General features: G+C 32.4%; 1 long non-coding RNA gene across 1 annotated transcript; it reads right to left on the minus strand.

The window, feature by feature from the left end:
• Positions 1-2,582: 2,582 nt before the first annotated feature.
• LOC107873197 lies at positions 2,583-6,298 on the minus strand. Its single transcript, XR_001675168.2, has 2 exons — positions 5,993-6,298; positions 2,583-3,123 (listed from the first exon to the last, which is right to left on the minus strand). It is a non-coding gene; the product is annotated as an uncharacterized LOC107873197 (long non-coding RNA).
• Positions 6,299-23,226: the final 16,928 nt, after the last annotated feature.

A 23,226-nucleotide genomic window follows, 5' to 3' on the forward strand; every position in this document is an offset into this window, starting at 1 on the left:
TAGGAGATCTTCTTCTTCAGTTGGTACAGTATTGAAGGCTACTGGTTTCTTCTTTTCCTCCTTGTTGTACCTATTGATATAATTTTATTCATCGGTAATAAGATTACCTCGTAGTTCAGCATATGTTATATTATGGAGGTCTCTGTCTTCTAAGATGGTAACTTTGATTTCCCACACTTTAGGGAGGCTTCTGACAAGATTCTAGACTTTTAAGATGTGTGGATAAATTATCCCTAGTGATTTCAGGTCACATATAATTTTGCTGAATCTGGCAAACATTAATTCCATATTTTCATTTTCTTCCATTTTGAAAAGCTGGTATTCATTGACCAGAACAACGATCTTTGAATTTTTGTCTTTAGTGGTTCCTTTATAGGTTACTTTCAGTTTGTCCCACATCTCTTTTGTGGTTTCACAAGTTGATATCTTATCGTATTCTTCTCCGCTTACTGCACAAAGGAGTAAACTAATAGCTCGTGCATTAGTTTGAATTACCTCTTGTTGTTCTTTGGTGACTTCAAAGTTTTCAAGGTCCTCTACATCAGTATTACTTGATTCCTTGTCCTTCTTATTTTCCTTTAGTCCTGGAATTAGTTTAGGTCCTAGTCTTGGAATTGGTTTAGGTCCTTTCTTAATGACAACTCATCCTTGGAAGTCATTAGATTGGACGTAGATGCTGAATCTATTCTTCCAGTAGGAGTGGTGTTGTCCATTAAAGTATGGTGGCCTTGTGGAGGAGTGACTGTCTTGAAGAAAAGCACCTGAAATTTGGTAATTCACCATTTCATCATTACTCACGTGCGGTTAAGAAATACTATTGGTGAGACCTGCTCTGATACTAATTGAAATTCAAGAGAGGGGTGAATTAAGAAATTCCTTTGAGTTGAATGACAAGTACTCACAGTCGACTCACCTATAAATTAGTATTCTTAACAAAGAAGATTAGATTTAAGCAAATAAGCAAGAAGATAAATAATTGAAAATAAGAATGCAAAGATTTATCCTAGTTCGGAACATCAATGTGGTGCCTACTTTCAGTCCCCTTGGGTTTCAAAGTTTCCTTAGATCTTTTCAAAGTGGAGTCAAGTACATGAATAGTAAATAAGTTCTAAAACCTATTTTGGTTTTCAGATATTGTGACATAGCCTCAATAGAAAGTTGACCCGATCTTGCTCTTATGTAACTATTGTGAACTTTAAGAAGTACAAAGTTTTATGGAGACTAAGATTAAGACACACTAAGGTATTTTCTTGCACTTGCATGAGTGCTTCGATCCTCAGTCCTTTTCTTTTATACTCTTCAGCTGCTCCAACTTCTTTTCTTCATAAGGAAACCCAAGAGATTTCGTCTCAATCATGGATTTGAATTGGTTCCTTGATTGAGGGATGATACTATATAGTATGTCCATATTTGATATATCCATATATGATAATATTCTTATCACATCCATACACGTTCATATCAGATATATCCATATAAGAGATGCAGTCTTCTTTCTTTTTGCTACTGTGGTGATTGATTCAGGGAGCCAGTAGGTTCCATGATTGATACTGTTCCCAAGTTTAGCATCGATCATCTTGCTATTGGATGCTTTCTTCCTTTTGCAAGATATTCTTGGATATCTTGAATCGATTCTTGAATCTCGTTTAATCTTCTGTATCTTCAGTGCATCCTACAAGATATTTGTTTATTATTTTGTCTTTATTAAAGCATATAGTGAGAGTGTGGGGTTAACATGGACAACTTATATTTCTAAAATATAATTTGTGAAAAATGACTTAACCAATAACCCAAATAAGTCATTTTCCAGACAAAAAAGAGTCTACAAACAACTCTCAATAAAAACATCTGGGTGCTAGAGGCCTGAGATTCATTACTGCACCCACCCCGCGCCCAACAAAACTGCGATTATATCCCCAATCCCCTGGGCATGCACATAGTTAGTTTTAACTTAATTTCTTCTTTAGTTTTGTTTAATCTTTGTTTGACCATTTCAACTAGTCTAATTTTTTTTTTATTTTCATATAATTATTTTATTTAAATGATATTTTATATTTGTTTTAAAAATATATTTAAATTTTAAATATTTAATGTAAAAAATATGATCAATCATAACTTCAACTTCAAATTAAAAATTTCAAATAAAGTGAAGTGTTTTTTTATTTTCATGATCAAACGCTCACTTAATTTCTTGATTGCATCATTTCAGAAGTAATCTTGTTATGGCAAAGACACTTGTACTTAAGGTAATTTCATTATTTTTGATGTAGACGTTACAAAATTTGATTTTCTAATTAAATTAAAATAAAAGTAAGAAGTGGAACAGTCATTACCACAATACTATATATCCACTTAATTGACTAGTATAACATTTTAGGGGGAAAATACTAAAATTTTATTTGACTGAAAAACAGTGGTTTTTTTATGCCTAGCAATTATAAAGAACGCGTCCTTGTATTTAAGGTAACTAAATCCATGTCTCTTTCTCTATAATCACAATTATTTCTAAAAAATATTTTTCATTCACCAATCAAATATTAGAACATATTTTTAAAAAATATCTTTTATTCACCAAGCAAACATAAGAAAATAAGTAAGCATTCATTTATTTTTCAGAAAAATATTTTTAATGGTAACATCTTTTATTCACACTCTTGGTGACTAATAAACATTAGCATACTAGACGATGGATGTCCGTGCGTTCACGGGCCCAATAAATATGATATGACAATAAATATTAATATTCTCATACATATATATAAGCAAAACATGTCAAGAAAATCAAGGCATGTTTTGTGAAACTGATTAAGAGCAGCGAGCCGTGTTGTGCTATTGCGTCGACATCAACTTAACCTTCTCTTCATCTCAAGTCAAGAGAAAAAAGGACACATATTCTCTGCTGGTATCTTTACTTTCAAACCTCTCAATTAGCAAAATCTTTGCAGCCAAAAGCCAAGCATCCAAAGTACTAAAAAGAAATCAACATATCTTCAAAAGTCTGCAATTTCAAATCCCAACCTACATTTTACCCACCAATTCAAGATCCACTAGGTGTTTTGATTCCACCTCTCCCAAGGCTACCTCCTTTGCCAGAACTTCCAGGACTTCTAGTATCACCTGTTCCTAAAGACACAAGCAAACACTTTGATGGAAGTTTATGCAATTGAGAAGAGATTAGAAGGTCAAGGAAAGAATTTATGACATAATCGAATTAGCGGCATGGATTGCAAGTTAATTTCAAAAAATAATTATAGTTAGCACTGTTCATGTGTCCCAAAGTTAGTTAGAACAATCCCAGAGTTAGTTAGTTAGCACTGTAGTGACAGTTATCCAATTTTACTCATTTCTCTCTACTAATATTCTATCCTAAAATTTCCAGTTTGTTCAAAAATAAAACTTTAGACCTTGATCTAAATTATAAATTAATAAGTTGCAAGAGAAATAAAGATATAATTATTTGCTAAATAATTATACAAAAAAGAATGACCCATTTTTATGTTACATCAATTCGAGTTTGCTTGGTCAATTCAATTAAGACCTTATAGTACAGTCACATTCTGTAGTCCAATTATTGTTTCTACTTTTGTATTTGTATTTTCTAAGTCTATAAGAAGTTATTTTACTTTTTTTCATTAAGATCTTAAGTGATTCAATTGAACAAGTGCACCCTCCATTTTGTATAATCTTCAAATTGTATAATACATATTCTTAGATTTGGATTTCACTTTTACCATAAGTTCAATATTAATTCATGTTACACTCGTATACATTATCATTCATGAATAATACTTCTTTCTTGACTCTCTTCTTCTCTAGCTAAATTCTCAGATTTAAGATCCTTGAGTAGCCATTTCAGCTCTTTAAGCTCAGCTCCTAAATTAATTTCTTGTATAAGTGCCTCAACACTACCCTCAATCAGAAGCTGCAGCTCAATCAAGATTTTCAATCCAATAGGATGACTCCCCTTATCGCTTATCCTCCACTTATACCTGGTTTAACTCCATATCCCCCCTTCTCTCTTCCCACCTGTCCCTCTAGGCTTCCCACTGAGAACTACAAATCAGGGAGAGAAGACATTCATGTTTTTCTCTTTCAAGAGATTCCACCATGAAATCATGACTTGAGGGAAGATGCAGCCAATCCTATCGAAGACTTTATAGATTTCTTTTTTGGAAAGCAAGAGGTACTGGAAAAAAACTCCGAGCGGGCGTACTTAGTTTCCTTGGTGTTCCTCCAGCTGCCATTTCTTCATCTCTAGAACCCCTCTCTTTAGTCCAAAATACAGTTACACAAACACCTACAATATTGTTTGGCTGCTACTTTTTCCTTATGCTCTGTGTGTCATTTTCCAATAAACCTCACTTCATTTTGTTTTACTGTCTTCTTTTTTACTTACTTTCTATTTATCTTTGTAATTTTTACCTTCTGTTTTATCTTATTCATTTTGTTAGACATAATAGATACAAAATCAAGGTGATTATATGATATATAAGCTTTTTTAATAAAAGCTAACTCATGGGTAACTGAGTATATAGAAAATAATGGCTATTACTATAGTACATAATTAACATTTAGTATTAAAGAAAAATGGTAGACCTGCTTTTTACATATGGCAGGAACCAAACACCTGAATCTTATTTCTGAACTCCTGCTCACCATAAAAGTTTTCCGGGTTCTGACCTAAGAACCTATCACATTGTCCCTCCTTATCAGACAATGTATCTACAAGTTTTCAGCTCCAACCTCATTTTCACATAAGACACCCTCTAAAGCATGAAGCAATGGCAAAATTATTCCTTCATCAATGCACTTTTGAGTCGCCAAATGGCCCATTAACAAACTCCGCAGCATAGATAAAGGCTTTAAACCCGAGGTCCACTCCACAGTCGATTTGAAACCAACCTGTCTAGTGAAAGCAAAGCTCCTTTTTAGAGGGCTGACTGCAACACCAATAATTCCACTTTCCAGTATAGCATCTTTCAACCTCTCTCCACAGGAACTTGTCCTGAGGGATTTCTGACTCCCTAACAAAATTCTCTAGGGTACATTTTTGCTTTGCGGCTTGTTGCACAGTTGTTACATCTTTCATATTGTCTTCGTAAAGTTTTTGCAGCTTATCAAATTCACGACAAATTTGTAAACAGGGTTCAAAATGCAGTACAAGTGCTTCCATTGCTGCAGGCTCCCCATAAGTTACGCTAAAGTTATTGTGATATCTGTGAATTAGAAAGGTCCTAGAATTACATGTCGACTCTGTTATGGCAGGAAACTAAACCTCTGCTTCTCATATACTAGCTATCCAGAAGAAGCAACCTTTTCTCCAAATTTAATCGAGCTCTAATATAAATATCGGATAGTGGAATTGGAAAAAAAACGTAAGAAAGAGAGGAAAACGTGGGACTGACCCTATCAAAATTAATTATCCTCCTTTGTTTGCTCTTAATCGATTAAATAGTTGCTTTTTAATTTCAAATTATTTGGGTTCCTGTACCAATACTCTCTGCACATCTTGTTCCTTTAACATTCGGATAAAGCAATGTGAAAAATTCATATCAGAAATCAAGAATTACAGCTTAACTTTTTCAATCAACTGCTAAATCACAAACCAAAAGTAAATTAGATAAAAAATCAAGAAAGCTATAATTATCCTGAACAATTCACAAAGAATACTTTACTTTTTTAAGAAAAAACTTATGATCTAGGATTGTTAAGATCTACAATAGACACATAAATCAAATATTAAAATTATAAAATAAAAAGTCAGAAATTTAATAACAGATTAAACTAAAACCCAAGAAAATCTATAACTACCTAGAATAACCATCCACACAAATTCGAAAGAGAAAGAAGAAAAAGCAAAAACCAAAATCAAATCTTAAAATTAAAAGAATAAAAGCAAAGAAAAGAAGGAAAAAAATGAAGAGTTTACCTTCAATATGCAACAACAGACAGAAGAAAGAAAAGAGAGGGGAGGGTGAGGGGGGCCAAATACCTTGCAATTAGAGTAGCAGCTGCGAAGAATTTTGAATGGAGAAGAACAACAATTTAGGATGAAGAATATGTAGAAAGATCTAATGAGAGGAATAAAAAGGGAGGAGATAGAAGTCACGTATAGTTGATGTAGCAATGAAAAGCTAAGGTATAAAAGTCATACCCATATAGCTGTATCTCCACGTGGAAAGGCAAATCAACTGAAATGAAAAATATGCCCTCAATAAATTCAAAAATCAAGCAGAGATGTCGATCCACTCCCACACTTTTAATTAAGTAGAAATAATTGAGTATGAAAAGTGGTGTCTTGATATGTTTGTTGGAAGAAACACTACAAATTATAATTTGAGAAATCAACATATATATACGTAAAGAAAATAAGTCCATTATATGTATGAACCAAGACCGGAGACAAAATTGCTCTTACCAATGCTGGATAACTGGGTTCATTCTTGAAGCCAACATTTTTGTTGAATTCAATAACCCAATAAAAGATTTCACGTAAGCATCTTGCACAATGCATAAAGAAAGTCAGATATAAGATCAAATGTATAACAACACCACTTTGTATAAAATGCCATTCTTTTATCAACCGTGTCCTGGCTTAAGTTGTACTAATATATGTTGGAATTTTTTCTAAAAGTGGACAACCATTAACTTGATTACTGTGATAAAAATGGGCTAAATAAATAAAATTGGTGAACTGAATTATGCCGATTATATGTTGAATTTCTTGTTCGGTTTGAATCACTTTATGTATTGGTTGATATTAGCATAGGCCCTTTTGAAGATCTAATAAAACAAATAATGGGGAGGCACATTATGTCAAAACTTGATGCCTATAAACATATGGGTAGGTTCTCTCATCTCTCCTCAACCCTAGGCAAGAGCGTCATTCGACTACCAACTATATGAAGAGCAATGAGAGGAAGACATAACCAAGCCTTCCAAACTTTTGGAACACTTCCACTTTGATAATGAGGATGGCTTTAGAGGTATATATGCGTCTTATTTCTCTTTTATGATGTTCTTGGTTTATAACTGTCTAATAAGGCATGGTGAAACAGTCGAGACGCCCATAGGTTGACCTAACACAACACATCAACAACAATATATATCGAGTGAACTCTCACAACTTGAATTTGCAGAGGGTAAAGTGTATACAAATCTCACCCCTACCTCGTGGAGGTAAAGAGATTGTTTCTTGAAGCTGGCCCAACACCACTATTATTTTTAAAAAGGGACTAAAATGATAATCTTTCCATACAAGAGAGAAAGAGAACGAAAGAGAACATGATAATTAATCCTAACTTTATGTGATAAGAATTTCATTCATAAGTTTTTCAAGAAAAAAAAAAAAGAAGGAATAATTTCACATATATACAACAAAATAATAAATTTACAATGAATATAACCATATTCTTAATTTAAAAAAAAAAAGCTAAAAGGCATGCAAAACAACTCGCATATTAACCATGGTTTAACCGTTGCTAAATGGTATAAAAATCATGACTATGACCGATTTTCTTTTCATTTTGGTAATTAATAATTTTATTGGCAAACAACATAAATTTTGACAGTTTGGAGTTTAAATACCAAAAATTCTGACATTTTTCATAATTACCATTTTTCATAATTACCGAAAATCTCAATTTTGGATCGCTCGAGATACATAATTAACTCCTGATACATCCAATAAAGAATTTTTTTTTTTGTAAAGATACATAATTAGCTCCAGATACATTTTTTTTTTCATATTTTGGGTCTATCGAGATACATAATACGCCCAAAGAAGATACATTTTTTTCGGTTGTAAGGATACATAATTAGCTCCCGCTACATTTTTTTCGATTTTAGGTCTGTCGAGATACATAATTAGCTCCCGATACATCCAATGAAGATATATACTTAGTTAAAATTTTTGTAATTACTTTGTAAGAGTGGAAATTTGTGTAAATATAATAAGCTAAGGTATATATTCATGTTATTTTTCCTAATTTTCTATTAATTATCAAGGAAAACGCATATATAACTTACAAACGTTGTATATGCAATGTATATGTAATGTATTCATATTGTATAAATAGTTATGTATTGTATGCTTAATGTGTATGTAATGTATGATATTGTATAACGAGTTGTATTAATATTATATAAATGATGTATAAACATGTATCTGTATTGTCTAAATGATGTATAAACACACACATATATATAATGTTTATACAAAAAGTTCATCTTCTTCAACGAGCTATATATCACCCCATAATGAAGTGCCACAGCAGTCTGCTGCCACCTTTCAATTGAAAACGACTAATAGCTTGAATCATGTCAACCCAATATTTTAAAAAAAAAAAAATTAAAAAAATATAATTTTCTGTTCAAACTCTTTTTTTCTAGCTCAAACTCAAACTCGATAAATAGCATTTCTGCCTTCCATCTGATGGCAAGAAGTTACACTGAAAGAAGTTCCATAATAGCTTAGTTCGCTAGAACATTATTAAGCAAAACATAAAACTGTCACTATTTCTCAAATTATAGAATACGGTCTTACCCACAAAGAAAAAGTTCATCTTTTGCTAACTTGCAATTATATTGTAACTGTGAGTGAGTTCAACCGCACCTTTTTCTGAGTTCCGGATCCCTCTGTATACGATCAAGAGTGAAAAGCCTTGGCCCAGGAGCGATCCTCACATCTCTAAGAGCAACATCAGTGAGCAAAGGCAAAATGGTGTCTGTCAACAACCCTTTCTCTATTCAAACCCTACGGTCATCTTTGTAAAAAATATAGAGAGACCATAGCTGCTTGAGAAGAAGTTAATTGATGGTATTACGATCAATTTTTCTACGCAAAACAAAACCCAAAGGATTTCAACCATATCTAAGCTATAATGTCCAAACAAAAATTATGTCAGGTTTAAATTCAAGTGCAACAGTTATTAAAAGAATCTGGTTTGCAAGTTCTTTCAATTCCGATCAACTTAAAAATCTCCTCTACACAGTCTCAAATTTTAGATATGAGCTCATTTCGATGTGTCGACTCTTTTGGTATATAATTTGCATGAAACGGTTTACACAGCATGTTAATTTTTATTTTTTTTTTACCAAAAGGAAAATCAACGAAAAAGAAAGGAGGAGGAAGAGGAGGAGAAGAGTGGCCATTTTTCAGTAAATTAAATGTTCGAGTAGATATTTCCTGTAATTATCCCTAAAAAGAACGTGCCTTTTAGTTCCTAGCTAGTAGAATTTGAATAGAATTGACTAATACTAAATATAAGTAAAGTAAAAATTTGACATCAAAGGTAATCACTAATCACAGTTTTATCGTGACTTAATTTAGAAATGTAAGGACATTAAAGTCCATTAATATTTGAGGAATATTTTGGTCGATCAACGTTCAACAAAATTTGTGCTTTTATAATATAGTAGTTAAGCCGCACGTGTAACTTTTAATTATTTAAAATTAGACAATTTTTTCTATTATAAAGGTTTTTAATAAAGTGCAAAAAGTTCAAATTACTTCTCAAAAATCCTTCACATTTTAATATACTAATATAAACATAACATATATTTTATTATAAGCACATATATTTATCATAAGAAGTTATATTTTATTGTAAGCACATATATATTTTATCATTAGAAGTTTCAAGTGGTTAATAGATTGTCACTTTTGCGTGTGCGTGTATCATGGTGCTGGAGGCTAAGAGAGACGCATAGATTTGAACTATATTTGTAGTACGACTATTTTTTTATATTTAAAATCTTTCCTTATTTTAAAAGTTAAATTTTTAGAAAATCTTTAATTACTTAATTAAAACTTTTACAAATTTGGTATTTCTTATATTTTTCTCATTCAAATGCTTTCAAATTTATTTCTAGATTTTCAAATATTCTTAGAATTCTTAAACTAATGAAAAAGGTATTAATTGTCACTAATTCTGATGATTTCTAATAAAGAAAAGTTTACTATAATTATTTAATTAATTTTCAAACTCTTAAATTAGTAAAATAGTGAAAATATAATTTTGTCTGAAGCAAAAACTTTTAGTGAAGAACAAAAAATCCAAATAATATTTCTAGTACCCTTCACATTTTTAATATATTATAGATTATAGATATAAATAAATATAAATATAAATTTAAAAAATGCACACACATGCAACATACACATAGAGTGTGTGACACAATAAAATTAGGAGTCCTATTTTCCACATAAAATCTACGTACATACACTATTGATAATATTTTCTTTCTTATTATATATATATTAGGACTTTAAAATTGCAACTAATTAAGTTAATTTTAAATTATTACATGCATATGAGTCATTAAAAACAAAAATCACAAATATTTATTAATTAATATTTATCTATCAAGAATACATGATTAATTATTTTTTTCAGTTAACGGTTGAAAAAAGTAAGTAAACTGAAAATCAAATAAAGAAAAACAAAGAGGATCATGACAATAAACGCAATAATATGACTCAAATCAAAATCAAAATAAGAAGAAAACTAAAAATAAAATAAGCCAATGTTTATATTTCTTGTAAAATTTGATTGAAAATATTACTTAAATAGAGTTGTATAAGTTCGTTTTTATATAAGGTAAAATTTTAATTGATTTAGAAGTATTAAATATTATGATTTCTTATCTAGATGAAAATATGGACTTTAATTAATTTTAAAAATCTAAGTAATGTATAATTGACTTATAAGATAGTATTTTTTTCCTCTACTAATGCACGTTGGGATCCAAACTTAAGTACTGTCCTTATTGTAAGAAAATATTAAACTAAATTATATGCATTTTTTTTTTCTAATTCTGCCTTTCATATATTAGGAGTCCTTGTAGATGTAGATTTATAGATTTTTTAAATCTTTTTAAAATAAAATTTAGTTGATTTAAAATTCTTAAACTTATGAAAAAAATATTAGTTGTCATTAATTATGACTTTTAAAAAGCAAAATTTTTATCACAAATATATTTAATTAAATTTTAACTCTTAAATATTATCAAAAAATAGTAAAAAGACGATTTTATTTAAAGTAAAGACTTTTAATAAAGGGTAAAAAGTTCAAACGACATTTCTAGTGCCCTTCACTTTTAATATATTATTATAGATAGATATAAATTATAGATTATAAATTATAGATATAGATAAATGTGTACCGATAGATACATATAAATATTGATACTGATAGTTTTTATGTATGTGCGCTGGACGAATATCCTTTATCAATTATTATAATAGTTAGGATGAATTAATAAAAATATTGTACTTGCATATGATCACGTGAAATGTAAATTTGACACAATTATAGATTGTTAAAACCTTACAAATTGAGTTTCTCTCGACATCTATATGGTTTTCTAATTATGGAATCTTACACAACAAATCATTCTTTTATTTTTCTTTACTAATAAACAACTTGGTAAAAAAGTGATAATTAATTCGATTAATTTTTAGAAGAAAAAATAAAAACTAAACTACTCCATTTGTTCCCTTCGTTCCAAAAAGAATGGTCAATTTTGATTTAATACGGAGTTTAAGAAAATAAAGAAGATATTTGAATCTTGTGGTGTTAAATTAAAATTATATCAAATGTACCAAAATATGATTTAATCTTGTGATATTAAAAAAATGTTGACAAAAAAAGAAAATGAGTTATTCTTTTTTAGACAAACTAAAAAGAAAAGTATGTCATTTTAAAAAAAAAAAATGGAAAGAATATTTTATAATCTTTCGGAACGAACAATAACCTAACGAGGTAAATAATTGCATTTTTTTGGTAAAATCATGTAATAAGTAGGATACTTCTCTTAAACAAACTCAAAGTTATTTTTTTTTTTAAAAAAGGAAAATAAGGGAGTACTATGGTTATGCTTTTAAGATTTGATTCTTTAGTTGACTTTGAAGTCCTAGATGTTAGGAAAAAGATATAATTATAATTTTATCCAATATGGAATTAAGTTTTTAGAGAATTTCAACTTAAAAGTATAAAAGCGGATCAATATTTTGAGGATATTTTGGTCGATTTAAAATTATGTTCGCCTTATTAGTGTCACGATTTAAATCCGTCATGAGTGATACTCACATTACTCACTCGATGGGAAAACCATCTACCCAAAATGTCAATTAATAATCAATACTTTAAAGAGTCAGAGAACTAATCCATCAATAAAGATGTTCAAGTCTAAAATGAAAAATATAAGTACAACTAAAAGTGGAACATTGTACTTAAACAAAAGTCATCCCTCAAAATCAAAAGTCATCCCTACCAAAACATCTAAGATTGTCAAGAATGGGATGCAACCCAAAACTAAAATAAAAAGTATAAGTCCAGAAATGAAGACTATGTCATTCAAGAAGGATTCATGGTAGCCTGAAACATGCTACTCACCCTTGAATCCGAAATCAACCGCTGAAATCACAAGTGGGGTCTCTTGGGAGTTGCTGCAATATATGTTGCACTCACAAAAGTAAAAGCAGATATAGTATCAACACTCAATAAAACAACAGTGTACTGATAGGGTTATTTGACCAGCCCAAAATAAAAATATGACACATAACTAAAATATATTACAACAATTTAATCCATGCTCAACTAACATACACTTAGCACAACAAGTATCAACTAAGCAACTTAGGATTTCAATCAACAAGTCAAAATTTTATCACCAAGTCAAGTTCAGTCAAGCCATGTCAAGAGGTTAAATAATTATTAATAGTAAAAATATATTCTCTAGTTCACTTACAGAACCATCAAACTCACTTGATCCTCGTACATATATGCTGCGAGTAATACATCCACCCTCTAGTCATGACCTGTAGGTGACAATTTCTGTACATGTACTAATCCCCGAACATAAATATTTTCCAACCTTATTTCACCAATACTAGTTAGAACATTTCAAATATCGAAACATTGCATACTTTGTAATAAGGTAGGTCAAAATCATATGTCAACGTAAAATTATTTGACTTGACCACACCAAACAACATGCACTAACAAGTCACGCTACAAAGCAGTTAACATCCACATATAGCACAAATTGAATTTAAACTACAATACTATCACCTACCTTGTACCAACCTTGCACAACTCCTCTAAGCCAGGGCTTTTTCCTTTTGTGCAATTTTCACTTGCTCTTGGTCTAGAACTGCATATAAACACATAATTAATGAAATAACCTACCATGTTGAAAATTTTAACTCATACCCAACATCTAAGGTCAAATTCATGATCATTCTCTTCCTATTCTAGGGTTGTTCTACCATAATTTACTTAAAACTATCAATTTCTTGGATTAATTTAGTGAATTAATGAAATGCAGGGGTAATTTAGTTGTTAATAATAAAAAAACATTAATTTATCGCCTAATTCTCTCCCTTTCACCAGAAAATAAGAAAAATCAACCCTAAAATCCTCTACGAATTCCGTAAATTAGCAATTCTAAAACTTAATAATCAATTATAAGTTAATAGGGATGAATTTCTTACCTTAATGAAACCAAATAATGAAAATCTGGTGAGAGTGACCCAAAATCGCCTTTTCTTTGCCCCAAAATGAATTTTAGAAAAATAAACTATTTTGAGAGAAAAAATATATTAATATGCGACTTTTGCCGTTATAACGGTAGTTGACCAAGTTTAGCCATCGCTATAGTGAAAATTTCTCCGCTATAGCGACATTCCCTGGTAGCGCTGTGCATGCCTCTATAGCAGCTCTGACGGATGAAGTGTTTAGTTTCTCTTAAAAATCTCAATTTTAGCAACATACCTTAAATTCAAGACATTCCAAATAATATCCTTTACGCTAAGATCAATTATGAGAGTTCTGCATACTCAAATTTGATTTATAAATTTCTATTGGTTGCTTTTCATCTTAGCTAACTAGAAATAAAATCAAACACCACCAAACTTACCCAAATCATTCTCAATTTTTTCTATACCACACTTCACTGTGATTTTGCTCAAAACTAGCCTAGACTAAAATTTATAACTTCAAATTTTGGTAAAATTTAACATGAGATATTCAATGAAAGGTTTATACATAACGGCAGAAATGATCATTACAGCAAATACCAATTTACCCATCATTCGTCACTGAAGATCAAACACGAAAATAGGCTAAAAAGGGAAGAGAAGAGAGTACGTGTATCCTCAAACAATTGAGGGTACTTTTCCTGCATATCCTTCTTAATTTTCTAATTGGATTCCTCAACCGTATGATGCTTTCGTTGAATCTTAACTGTATAAATTTCCTTCGTCCTTAATTTTTGAACATCTCGATCTAGAACTACTACTACTTCCTCTTCGTAAGCCAAGTCCTTATCTAGAAGAACTGAGTCTCACTTAATGTTGTAGTCCCTATCTCTGTGTTACCTAATGAGCATAAATACATGAAATACCAGATAGACTCCAAACAATCTAGAAATAGAGCTAACCTACAACTGGACCCACCTTTTCAAGAACCTCGAAAGGACTAATATATCAAGGGCTAAGCTTGTCCCTCTTGCCGAACCTCATGAATCCCTTCACGGAGACACCTTAAACAAAGCTTGTTCCCTAACCTTGAAGTACATGTCTCTTACCTTATGGTCCGCATATTATTTCTGCCTACTTTAAGCAGCTAACAACTTGATTTGGATAAACCTTACTTTCTTCTGAGCCTCTTTAACCAAGTTAGTGCACAAGGGTTTGACATCGCCAACCTCATACCATCGAGTAGGTGACCTACACTTTCTTCCATAGAGTTCCTCGAATGGTGCCATATCAATGCTGGAGTAATAGTTATTATTATATGAAAACTTACACTATGACGACAAAATTCAACCACGTAAGCCCTTAACATATTCTTTAGAATCCGAATCGTCCTCTTCTAGTGTCCATCAGTTTGAGGATGAAAATTTGTGCTAAATGTAAGCTTGGTGCTCAACTCCTCATGTAACCTGTCTCAAATTTTGGAAGTGTATTTTGCATCTCTATCATAAATAATGGTAAGTAGCATCCCATGAAGCTTAACAGTCTTTTTGACATAGAATTTAGCTAACTCCTGAGGTTTGTAGTCTACCCAAACTAGCAAAAAGTGAGCTAATTTCATCAACTCGTCCACTATCACCCAAATAAATTCAAATTTTTTCTAAAGTATTAGGAATACCCACTACAAAATTCATAACAATATTCTCCCATTTATACATAGTTATAGGCATTTTCTGAAGCAAACCTGTAGGACTTTGTGTTCATACTTCACCTGCTGAAAATTTTGACACTTGGACACATAATCTATTATGTTTCTCTTCATTTTAGGCCACCAATAAAGCTGCCTTAAATCACGGTACATTTTGATCGTACCCAAATGAACATAATAATCCAAACCAAGTACATCGCAAATCAAATCACTAATTTGACGAATACATAATCTTTCCTTAAACCATAACACCCCACCCGCATCAAGTGTGTCGTCCGCCATCTTTCTGTGTACTACTTTATTCTGGATTGCATTTAGTTCCTTATCCTTGAATTGTTTGGCCTTAATCTTCTCTACAAATTTTAAATTTTACATCCGCACTATCAAACTCACCATCCCTGTTAGAGATACTAGAGTTTGACACTCTCTAGCTAGCTAAAGGTCGCTTGGACACCCTCAAGAATGACTAACTACATATACTTACAACTTTTTATCTCAATGCGCCTACCACATTGGCCTTACCCGGAATATACTGAATATTTATATCATAATTTTTCAATAATTCAATCCATATCCACTGCCTTTGATTTAAATCCCTTTAAGTAAACATAAGTTGCAGGCTATAGTGGGCTGTGAAGAACTCATATTTGACACCATAAAAATAGTGTCTCCAAATCTTTAATGCAAACACCACTGCTTCCAACTCTAACTCATTTATGGGGTAGTTCCTCTCCTGAGGCTTCAACTGCCTCAAAGCATAAGGAATGACATTTCTCTCCTGCAACAACATAGCACCCAAACTAAATAGTGAAGCATTAGAAAATATATAAAGTCCTTACCTTCCACCGGTTATGAAAGGATAGTCTCAATGGTCAAGAGTGTCTTGAGCTTTTGGAAGCTCTCCTCATATTGATATGACCAAAAAATGGCACTACTTTCTGAGTCTACCTTGTCAAGTGCGTTTCAAAGGTTGCAAAGTTCTTAACAAACCTATGGTAATAACCAGCAAGATCTATAAGGCTCCTTACCTCAGTCACTGAATGAGGTTGAATAAAATTCTTAACTGCCTCAATCTTTTAGGGATCCATCATCACCTCTTTTTAGAAACCACATGCCCCAAGAAGGCCACTGAAAACAACCAGAATTCATACTTTGAAAACTTAGCGAATAGTCATTTCTCCCTTAGAAACCCAAAACTATGCAAAGGTGAATTGCATGCTCCTATTTACTCTTTGAATAAACTAGTATATCATAGAAACATGATAACAAAAAAATCCAGGAATGATTTAAAGAAATCATCCATGAAGCTTATTAAGGCTGCAGGTGCATTAGTTAGCCCAAAAGACATTACCAAGAAATCATAATGACCATATAGAGTTCTAAAAGTCGTCTTTGGTATATCTTCATTTCTATTCAATCCATGATAAACCAACCATAAATCAATCTTTGAGAACATTGATGCACCCTATAACTGGTTAAACAAATTATATATATGAGGTAAGGGATATTTATTTTTTATAATAACTATATTTAGCTATCTTTAGTTAATGCACATTCTCAAACTACCACCATTCTTCTTAACATAAATGACAGAAGCACCCCAAGGTAAAGCACTTAGATGAATAAGACCCTCGTTAAGTAGTTCTTAAAATTGAGTTTTGAGCTTCCTCAACTCTACTAGACCCATTCAATAAGGAGGGATTGATATAGGGAAAGTGCTTGGCTCTACCTAAATACAGAAATCAATATCTTTATTTAGAGGCATACTCGGTAGGTCTAAAGAGAAAAAATCTTGGAACTAAAAAACTATCATAACTAACTCTATAAAAGAGGACCTCATATTCACATACCGTAGATGAGCTAGTGGTGAACGCCTCTTCCCACTAAATTTTTGGCTCAGAAAAATGATAGAATTTTTATTGGTTTGGCCTTATACACTCCCTCTTACTGCAGTTTTCCCATTTTCGACATAGCTAGAGTTACTATCTTAGCATTACAGTTTAAATAACATAAAATGGAGATAATCAGGTCATGCCTAAAATTACCTCAAAGTCCAACATATCCAGTATAATCAAGTCTACCCAAGTCTGAAAATCCATAAATAATACATGGTAAGAATGGTAAATATGATTTACTACCATAGACTCATCAACTACAGTAGACATATTAATAGAGAAATCAAGTACATCAAAAACCCAATTCAAACCACCGTAAACTGATACATAAGAATAAGTAGATCCCAGATAAAATAAAATAGAAGTCATCCAGTCACAAATAGAAACAGTACCTATGATTACCACATTAGAAGACTTGGAGTCAGTCTTTCTCAGAAATACATAATAGTGAGCTCGGTCATCAGTTTGAACTAACTCATTTTTTTGGTTGTGCTCCTTCCCCTGTGCCACTATTTCCTCAACCACCGTAATCACCTTTCTAATTTCCCCGTCAACCTTATGGACGACCTCTACCATTTCCTCTTCCCCCTTTACCTACTGAAACTATAGCCTGAGTCTGATGCATCATCTGGGCATTTTTCAGTATCATTGTACACTCCTTCTTAAAGTGACCAACAATACCATAATAATAACATCCTAGCTCGAGAGAAGGACGATTGGTAGAATATGAAGAATCCCCTTGGCCCCTAACTGCCTTTTATTGAGAAAAAGCCTTAGCTGGAGCCACAGTAGAAGCTGGCAAGGGCTCCTGAATAGGACGAGCTGATTAGGCGTGCTGACCATGGACCTTAGAATAATACCCACTAAAGTTCCCAACATTGTGGTACTTCTTAGCAAATATCATAGCCTGACCCACTTGCGTTAGCTCCTCCAACTTCTTTACATAGTCAGAAACTTTATTGAACCCCTTTCCTACAAAAGTCATATGCACAGACAAAACCTGAAGATCATAGTTCAAACTCGTAATATAGAGACAAATCTTCTCCTTCTCAGTAGTCAATAATTGAGTAGCATAGCAAGACAAAGCATAGGACTTACCGTCATAGGCTGCAAGTGATATGTCACCCTGCCCCATGCCAAAAAATCATCCTTCTTATGATCCTGGAGAGCACAAGGAACATACTTATCTAAGAACAAAGTATGAAACTATTTCCAAGTCAGTGGAAGTAAAATTGGTGACCTACGTACACCCTCCACCATTGCTTAGCATCCTTCTCCAATATAAAAGTCACAAACTCAACTCCACCTTGCTTCACAATACCTATCTTATGTAACCTCTCATAGCACTCAACAATTAACTCAAAGTCATCCTCAAACTCAGTACCCTAGAAGGTAGGTGGTAACATCTTTAAAACTTTTATCAGTAACTCATGTTCTGTAATAGTCATCACTGAACCTAAAATTAAATGCGAAAAAGCATCAGTTATTGAAGCCTTATCCATTATAAGAGCCATGGTAATAGTAGGATCAATAACTAAAACTTGAGAAGCTAGTATCATGGGTGTGGATCCAGTCCACACCAACCCATTAAAAAATCTAACACCAACTGAACAACCTCTGCAGATATAGGGATAGTGTTGCAACACTAGTTAGTGCCACCACCTCGGGCCCCATACCCTGCTATTTTACTTATTTTATCTCTTCCGCATGATCCTGAGGTAGTGGAGGTGATACTGACCTTACAAAGTTCTGAATAGTTACTGCTTGAGCTCTAATCTTAGCGGATGTTGCTCATCTCCTCCTTCTCATACCTCTCCCTCTCACTTGTTCTCTTTTCCTTATGATTGGCTCTACAGTGGGAGTGGCCGATATTGGGGTTCAATTTTTGTTTGACCTAGTATTCACCATGTATAAACAAAAGAATGAAAAAGTTATATACCATCTTAGATCTCCAAATAGCAATTGGAATAAAGTTATAGTACAAAAGAAACATAAATGACAGATTTCCTAAAGCCTTATAACCTCCCGAACAAAAGTACAAACGTCTTTGTACCATCCTATAAGACTCTACTGGACTTATTTTATTAAATGAGATCAACAGACCAAGGATCTAACTTTATCATAACCCAAACCCATCGTGAGTGACACACACACTACTCACCCTATAGGAGAACCATCTACCCTAAAATTCCAACTCATAAATAATAATTAGAGAGTTAAGAGAACTAATCCATCAATAAAGATGTTCAATTCAAAAATCAAAAACATCAGTACAACTAAATGAAAAACATTGCAGTTAAACAAAAACCATCCTTAGGAGTTAAACGTCGTCCGTATCAAAATATCTAAGATTTTCATGAAGGGGATGGAACCCCAAAACTAAAATAAAAAGCATAAGTCGATAAATAGACACCATGTCATCCAAGAAGGATTCATAGTAGATCAAAATATGTTGCTCACCCTCAAATCCATAATCAACTGCTGAAATAACTAAGGTCTCGTAGGAGCCACTCAAATATGCACTGTACTCACAAAAGTAAGAGCAGGTGTAATATCAACACACAATAAACAATAGTACACTGGTAGGTTCATTTGGCCAACCCAAGATGAGAATATGAACACATAACTAAAATATAGTACAAGTTAATCCATGATTAACTAACATACACTTAGCACAAAAAGTATCAAATAAGCAACTTAGGATTTCAATTAGCAAGTCGGCATATTATCATCATGTTATGTTTAGTCAATCCACGTCAAGACAAATCAAGCGGTTAAACAATTATTAATCGTAAGAATATATTTCCCAGTTCACTCATGGAACCGTCAAACTCACTTGGCCCTCAATTATCAACCATAAAACTATATTCCATGTTCACTCATAAAATCGTAAAACTCACTTGACCCTCGTACATATATGCTATGGTAATTCACCCACACTTTATCCATGACCTACAAGGGATAATTTTCATTCATGTACTAAACTCTGGACACAAGTGTCTTCCAACCTTGCTTCACTAATAATTATGAGAACATTCCAAATACTGAAACATTCCATACTTTGCAATGAGGTAGGTCAAAATCCTATATCAATGGAAAATCATTTGCACTAGCCATACCAAGAAACATGCACTAATAAGATATATTACAAATTAGTTAGCATCCACATGTAGCACAAATTGGATTGAAACTACAATAGCATTACCTACCTTGAATCAAGCATGCACAACTCCTCTAAGCTAGAGTTTTGCCCTTTTATACAACTTTCGCTTGCTCTTGACCAAGAACATGCATATAAACACATAATTAATGAAATAATCTATCATGTTAGCAATTATAACTCATACCCAACCCCTAAGGTCACATTCATGATCATTCTCTTCCCGTTGTAGGTTTTTTTTTTTATCATAATTCAGCTAAAACTACAAATTTCATGAATTAATTTAGTGAATTAACAAAATGCAAGGGTATATTAATGGTTAATGATCAAAACTCATTAAATTATCACATAATTCATCCCTTGCACCAAAAATAATCAAAATCATCCCTAAATTAAGAATACTAAGGCTTAATAATCAATTACAAGTTAATGGAAATGAATTTCTTACCTTAACGAAGCTAAATGAGGAAAATCAGATGAGAGTCACCAAAAATTTCCCCTTTCTTTCCCCAAAATGAGTTTTAGAAAAACAAATTATTTTGGGAAAAAATTATATTTATCTGCGACTGTCACCATTTTAGTGGCATACCAGCGTGACCATTGCTATAGTGGGAATTTCTCCACTATAGAGAATCTATACTATAGAAGTATGCATGCTTCCATAGTAGAGATGATGCGATATAATGTCCAGTTTTACTAAAACCTCTTAATTTTTGCAATACACCTTCGATTCGAGACATTTCAAACAATGCCTTTTCTGTTAAGATCAATTTCTGGAGTTCTACTTATACAAATTTGATTTCATAAATTCCTGCAGGTTTCTTATCATCTTAGTTAACTATAAACCAAATCAATTGCAACTAAACTTGCCTAAATCATTCCTGGATTTCCCTAGATCATACCTTGCTCTGATTGTGCTCACAATTAACTTAGTCTAAAATTTATAACTTCAAATTTGGATAGAATTTTAACATGATATTTTCAATAGAAGGTTTACACATAAAGACAAAAATGGTTGTTACAGTAAAAATCAATTTATTAATCATTTCCCCAAACCGATAAACCTAAAAAATAGGCTAAAAAGGGAGAGACGAGAGTACATTGTATCCTTAAAGAATTGAGGGTACTTATCCCACATGTCCTTCTTTGTTAACCAAACAAATTTCTTTCATCCTTAATTTTTAAATATCCCAATCTAGAATCGCATTTGGTTCCTCTTCATGAGCCAAGTATTTATCTAGAAGAACTGTGTCCTACTTAATGTTGTAGTCCCTGTCCCCGTGGTACCTCTTAAGCACAAATACATGAAATACCAGGTGGATTCTTAATAATCTCAGTGGTAGAGGTAACTTGTACAAAACTGGACCCATCTCTTTAAAAACCTTAAAGGGACCAATATATCGAGGACTAAGCTTGCCCCTCTTGTTGAACCTCATTGATCTTAGCTGGATTTTTGCACCTAAGTGTCATAATCTCTACGTATTTAGCCTAGTTTTGAGGACTTCTTGTGGGATTAATGAGTGGATATCCAGATAATTAAGCATATAAGTTTTAAAGTGCTTAATTATAATATTTAATGTGTGTTTAAAACATTTCTGGAATGAAAACTATCACTTAGAGTTTAGACGAGAAAACTAGCATTACTAGCTTGAGATATATGTTGTTCTAGTTGATCTTGTTGGATTCTACTGTGTTTAAGCACTAATTTGTGGTGTTTTATGATATATGATTCCATGTGATATGTTAATATTGATATACAGGAGCAAAACAAGGTATAACTATGATGGAAAAACACTCATAAAGTGAGGAACTCAATACCAAATACATAGAGCTTACTTGGACAAACTCTAAAAATTATGGGCACAAAGTCATGACACGCCCTTGGATCTCCACGTTAAGGGCATGCCACACCCTTATACATAAACCATAATTGTCAAATTCTAGTAAGCCTTGCAATAAGGGCATGCCACACCCTTATCACGCCTATTCACTAGCTTGGCACGCCCATGGTTCCAAAATAGGCACTTGGTTCCAACTATAAATAGGACACTCCTATGTTTGTACACACCTTGGATGACTTTATGGGATGATAATACACTTGAGAAGGCTTCGTTTAGGTTTCTTAACCTTTCTATTAGTTTACTTTTAGTTTTTATACATGAATTCATTAACTATGACTCATTGTAAATCCATGAGTGGCAAACACCCCCATTCTAGGGTTGAGGCTGCAAACATGATTGTGTAGTCGTGGTTTAAAGTTGGTTTATGTGTTTATCAAGTATGTTATTATTATTATGCTCTTGTTTTACTATTCTCAAGCGTCATGAAATGATAATTCCAAAACAAATTGACTGTAGAATTTGAAGGACGAAAAGAAGAACGTAAGGGGTGTGGATCATGTATTTAATCATTAAAATGTAATTGTTAAAGCATGATTTGTGTTAAGGATAAAGATATACCTAAATTCCCTACTTGATTGACAAAATGGAAAGATAGTTTAATGCATTCAATTTAAAAACTAACCTCCCAGCTCAACAATATAGTTGTGAGAGTAATCTGGGTAGATAACTTAGAGGATGGCCATTCTCAAGTTATAATATCAACCCCATAGACTAACAATCACGATAAACACTAACACCAACCAGAGACTATTGTTATGTATAATTATGAAATAAAGGCCTCAAACTTGGAAGCTCTTCTTATATTATTTATAATCCAAAGTTTGTATTGTTGTTATTTTTGTGTTTAGTTCATAGTTTCAAATCTCAAACTCTCGGTTACAATTAGTACTTATTTAATCTTGGTAGTAATAATAGAATTTGATTATTGTTGAGCACATGTTCCTGTGGTATCGATATTGGATTTTAAAGGCCACTTTACTACTTATGTGACTATGTATACTTACGTGTAAGCTAGGACGCAACAAGTTTTTGGTGCCATTGTTTAGGACTTGAAAATTAACAACTGTCTTATTTTTAGTTTA

The sequence above is a fragment of the Capsicum annuum genome, chromosome 6 (assembly GCF_002878395.1).
Source record: "Capsicum annuum cultivar UCD-10X-F1 chromosome 6, UCD10Xv1.1, whole genome shotgun sequence".
NCBI lineage: Eukaryota > Viridiplantae > Streptophyta > Magnoliopsida > Solanales > Solanaceae > Capsicum > Capsicum annuum.